Source organism: Pongo pygmaeus, chromosome 6 (genome assembly GCF_028885625.2).
Source record: "Pongo pygmaeus isolate AG05252 chromosome 6, NHGRI_mPonPyg2-v2.0_pri, whole genome shotgun sequence".
In the NCBI taxonomy this organism is placed as follows: domain Eukaryota; kingdom Metazoa; phylum Chordata; class Mammalia; order Primates; family Hominidae; genus Pongo; species Pongo pygmaeus.
Genome location: NC_072379.2, coordinates 129,584,069 through 129,590,030, shown reverse-complemented (window position 1 = coordinate 129,590,030; position 5,962 = coordinate 129,584,069).

The window sequence follows — 5,962 nt, the reverse complement described above, 5'->3', positions numbered from 1 at the left end:
AAGGTTCTTGTATCAGTCAGAGTCTAATCATAAGAGCATAAACCACACTAGATATTTCGAACAAAGGGTATTTAAAAAAGGGAATTGATTACACAGATATTGGAACACTGAACAAGCAAAAATGAGAGGTTGAGGCAACCCACAGACTAATCTCTTTAGAAGGTACCACCTTAGACCTGGGGGAACAAAATGGAAGAAGTGATATTACCAGAACATACAGAAGAGGATACTTTATTTCTGGTGCTTAGACTGCTGAGGGAGTGTAGGCTGCACCATTCAAGGGGCTATGGCCAAATGGATAAAAGTGAATGATGGGCTTGGCTGCTACTAGTATCTTGATGGGTCATAGTGAGATTATTGCTGGGAATAACAAGCTGAAGGCTGGAATCAAATCATAGCTGTCTGCTGTAGCTGGAGAGTAAGCAAACTCAAACTGGAAACTGGAAGACACTACTTCTTACCTCCTCTACTTTATGGTTTTTGGAAGTGCCTCCAATTGGCAGAAGCTAGCTAGCAAGGGGCTCTGGAACGTGAAGTTTGCAGTGTTTAGTCACAGTATCATAGTGCAGAGTACAGAAAAATATTGGGCAAATATCTGACACACTTGCCGCAAAATGGTAAAGATGTATTGTTGTCCCTGCCAGATGAAAGCAAATAGTTTCTGGTATTTTTTAAACCAGCCAAAGTAACCCAATACCTCCTAGATTTACTTGGACATCTTCAACCTGCTATTATTGGCCCTCTTGTTTGGTAGGAGGCTCTTGGACGTCACCTGTGACATAAAGATATGGTAGCACAGGAGGCAAAGTAGATGGGGGTGAAGGAATTTTTTTAAAGAGGATATAAAGAATGAGAAAAAACTCCTAGGACTACCTTTTTCAGCCATTATGTGTTACTATATTTTTGATATATCTAGGCAAATAGTACATGGCCATATTTTTAAAATCCACCCTGAGAATATCTTTCTCTTAGGTGAACTTAATCCATTTATGTTTAATATGATTATTAATTTATTTGAACTTTTAATTTTTACCATCTTATTTTGTGTCTTCAATTTAACATGCTTTTGTTTTTGTTTTTATTCTCATTCTTTTTTAACTCATGCTACATCAATTTTTAAAATTCATTTCTATTTGTTTGAAAATTATAAACGTTCAGGCATCTCCCATTTAAGTCAATAATACTTTCCTGAAAACCAGATGTTACATATAAAAATGCTAAGTAAGGATGTACTTCCTATAATTTTAAATGGAAATTATTATAATGGGTTACATGTCAACAAAAGTCCCCCAATCAAGTTCCTAAAACATAACTTAAGTGTCCATATATCATTAACACATTTTCATGTTAGAGAGAAAAATGCTTTAGAGTAGCTTTCTGATGAAAAACAATGAATATAAATGTTAACAAATGGTTTGATGCAATACTTTGGCCTCTCAATACCAGCAACATCTGAAACTCATATGACCGTTTGTCAATACTTGTGCTTTATAAAACGACTACATATGATTTCCACACTCTGCTAATTGTATTTGGAATGTAAATCAAATGATTACTTGCACATCTTTAAAAGGCACGTTTTTAAAGTGGTATTGAGTTTTAAGGCCATGAACATAAACTCTTCTTAGACAAATAGTGGATGAAAAATATTGTATTGAGAAATATATATCTATAAAATTCGTATTTTTTTTTTGAGATGGAGTCTCACTATGTCACCCAGGATGGAGTGTAGTGGCGTGATCTTGGCTCACTGCAACCTCCACTTCCCAGGTTCGACCAATTCTCCTGCCTCACCCTCCCGAGTAGCTGGTACTACAGGTGTGCGCCACCATGCCTGGCCAATTTTTTTATTTTTGTTTTTTTTTTTTTTAGTAGAGACAGGGTTTCACCATGTTGGCCAGGCTGGTCTTGAACTCCTGGCCTTAAGTAATCCACCCACCTTGACCTCCTAAAGTGCTGGGAATACAGGCATAAGCCACCATGCCCAGCCTATAAAATTAGTATCTAAAAGCAAGAAAGGCTGGGCGCGGTGGCTCATGCCTGTAATCTCAGCACTTTGGGAGGCCCAGGCAGTGCATCATGAGGTCAGGAGTTTGAGACCAGCCTGGCCAATGTAGTGAAACCCCGACTCTACAAAAATACAAAAAAATTAGCTGGGCGTGGTGGCGGGCGCCTGTAATCCTAGCTACTCAGGAGACTGAGGCAAGAGAATCGCTTGAACCTGGGAGGTGGAGGTTGCAGTGAGATCGCGCTGCTGCACTCCAGCCTGGGAAACAGTGCAAGACTCTGTCAAAAAAAAAAAAAAAAAAAGGCAAGAAAACATTCACAATACTAACAAGCAAGAAAGCAAGACATTCTGTGGGACATATTTGCACATTCTTTTAGGAACTGCCTTTAAAATTTCAAAACGCACTTTTTTTTTTTTTTTTTTTTGAAATGGAGTCTCGCTCTTGTTGCCCAGGCTGGAGTGCAGTGGTGCCATCTCGGCTCACTGCAATCTCTGCCTCCCAGGTTCAAGCAATTCTCCTGCCTCAGCCTCCTGAGTAGCTGAGATCACAGGTGTACGCCACCACACCCAGCTAATTTTTGTATTTTTAGTAGAGACAGGGTTTTTCCATGTTGACCAGGCTAGTCTCGAACTCCTGATCTCAAGTGATCCACCCGCCTTGGCCTCCCAAAGTGCTGGGATTACAGGTGGTGTGAGCCACCACACCCGGCCCAAAATGCAATTTTTATAAAGTTAATTTTGGGTGAAAATGGGAGACCTGGGTCAGAGTTTGCCTATAATGCCCTACACCTATTCTGTTGTGTCTCTGTCTGGCCCATGTTGGCGTATTGCATTTCCTTAGAGACCTAGCCTTGTACATTACCTGAATGTGCCCCTTGTGGCATGTGCTAGTCATGCTTTCCCGCCTACAAAAACCACATCACCTTGAAACCCACAAGAGAATACCTAGGGCCGGGCGCAGTGGCTCACACCTGTAATCCCAGCACTTTGGGAGGCCGAGGTGGGTAGATCACGAGGTCAGGATATCGAGGCCATCCTAGCCAACATGGTGAAACCCCGTCTCTACTAAAAATACAAAAATTAGTCAGGCATGGTGGCATGCACCTGTAGTCCCAGCTACTCAGGAGGCTGAGGCAGGAGAATCACTTGAACCCAAGAGACGGAGGTTGAGGTGAGCCGAGATTGCACCACTGCACTCCAGCCTGGGTGACAGAGCAAGGCTCCATTTCAAAAAAAAAAAAAAAGAAAAAGAAAAGAAAAGAATACTAAAGTACTCCCCAATCATGTTTCTGGCCTTCTTTTCTTAAACCTAAGTTTTCTGTAACCATCTTGGGGAGTTGTCCCTATCATCAAAGGAATGTCCCCCAATTGTTCTTGTTAAGGACTTTCTATCTGTCACCATCAGAGGGCGACTTTCAATAATTTCCTGAATCTAGGCTCCCTCCTGGGGTATAATTCCAAATTGCTCCCTAATATCATTTCATTCCTCTTCTGTTAAATCTCTTGGGACCCAGGCATTTTCCCAGGTCCTCTATCATTAAAAACATGTCCGCAACCCATTTCTAGCCTCATCCCCAAATGTAGAGGCAGTTAGGTCTGGATTTAAATTAAAGGGACACCTATCTTTTTCTCTTCTATGACTAGTTTTAACGTTTCTGATCTCATGTCTTCCCCAATTATCAGTCTCTCTTCATTCATCTGATGATATATCCCCAGTCTGCTTTCTGTCATATCTAAAGCTATCCTTCTCAAGTCATCGTTTTCTGTTCGTCTGAAAGATAGGTTGGCCTTGACTGCTGATCAAAGCCCTTCTACTGTTTCTGGGCAAGCCTGACTCCATAAGCAAAGGCACAGCAGATGCAGGCTCCCTGAAGTGATTCTTCAATCTTTGGGATGGGACTGTTTTTTTTTGTTGTTGTTTTGTTTCGAGAAGAATCCTCTTTCTCTTCATCTAGCCTTTGTTACATTGCTATCATGGTAACAAGTGTGATTGGGTCATCAATATGGACATGTCAGGGCCACATTGAGAGCACAGAGCAGAGGGTGAGTAGGTAGGGAAATGCCTCAGAGAGGCTGTGGATACAACATATAAATGATATTCATTCAATCTGATTTTTCCTTGGATCTAGTGTGTCTTCTTTCAGAACAGGATAACAAGTAAGAAAATTTGGGATGGCTATCAAGTACCACCAACAATGACCAGAACTGATAAATCAAAACCAACAATCTCACATAGTGTACATGGAACCTTTCAGTTGAGTTTTCAATCACTCATTCAATCAGCAGATATTTGCTGAGTGTCTACCTTGTGTCAAGTACTACTGCTTCAGCCACAGGGGTTATAGTAAGGAACCAAGATCCTTGCCTCATTAGAGGGTACATCTCATGACGGAGATGAATAATAAATAAACAAATATATGAGGGGTAAGTCTAAGGGCTTTAAAAACAATAAAACATAATAGGCCAGGCCTGGTGGCTCATGCCTGTAATCCCAGCACTCTGGGCGGCTGAGGCAGGCAGATCACCTGAGATCAGGAGTTCGAGACCAGCCTGGCTAACATGGTGAAATCCCGTCTCTACTACAAATACAAAAGTTAGCGGGGCATGGTGGTACACAACTGTAGTCCCAGCTACTTGGGAGGCTGAGGCAGGAGGATTGCTTGAACCCAGGAGACGGAGGTTGCAGTGAGCCAAGATCAAGCCACTGCACTCCAGCCTGGGCGACAGAGCAAGACTCCATCTCCAAAAACAAACAAACAAACAAAAGCAAACTGACAACAAAGACCATTTATCAATACCTAAAATTAAAATACTGAGGAATACTACAGATGGGCCAACTGCCTTTGTCACAGAGATGCTGATAAGAACTAGAAGACCAGGAGGATTTTTTTATTCCCTTTACCGTCCAATCTCCCACTAGCCTCTCCTTTTGCCAGAACCTAATGGGAAGTGCATTGGCCAGAGGATGTGGGAAATGTAGTTTGCATCTCAAAGTGGAGACTAGAATGGGGGGCTTAAAGCTGAGAGACAGTAGGTGAATAGCTGTCAGAGGAGGCTACTCACAAGAAGTACAGAGTCCAGTGGGCCCATCTCCACTCTGAATTCAAACCTGAATTTCTCGATTGGGCTGACACATGCAAGAAGGAAGAATGAAGAGAGTGGAGGGCGAGAGCCTGAACAGAGGAGCAAGCCAAACCCATTTATATGAACTTTTAATAGATAGAGACTTCCCCCAAAGAACCAAAGCCCAAATAGTGATAAGAATTTCCTTCTTCAGAGAAAGCAAAGTGGGAGAGTGAGACAGAAGAGACTTCCTGAATAGCTTCCTTCTCACCCCTAATCCCCATCACCCTAACTGATGTTTTTAAAGCTTTGGCCAGTATTATAATTCAATGTATAGTTTGGTGTGAAATTTTAATATATGGGAAGATATACAAGGTAGTACGATTATGTATGATCCTGTATTGCTATTGCTGGCTATCACATCATGCAGAGTCTGGAGCTATTTGGAAAAACTAGAAGGACCAAGAAAATTTAAAAAATGTGAGGATGATGGGTACAAAAACAATAGTTAGAAAGAATGAATAAGACCTTCTGTTTACTAGCACAACAGGGTGACTATAGTCACTAATAACTTAATTGTACATTTTTAAATAACTAATAATGTAATTAGATTGTTTGTAACACAAAGGATAAGTGCTTGAGGGGGTGGATACCCCATTCCCCATGATGTGATTACTTACTATGCTTTGCATGCCTGTATCAAAACATTTCATGTACTTCATAAATATATATGCCTACTATGTACCCACAAGAATTAAAAATAAAAAATTTAAAGAAAAAGTATGAGGTTGGGGAGAAGCTTCAAGATCCCAATAAGTTAGTGGTAGTTGCCGGGGTCTACCTTTTGTGGATAGACTCAATTATGACATTCAATTGTGACTCAGTTGTGAC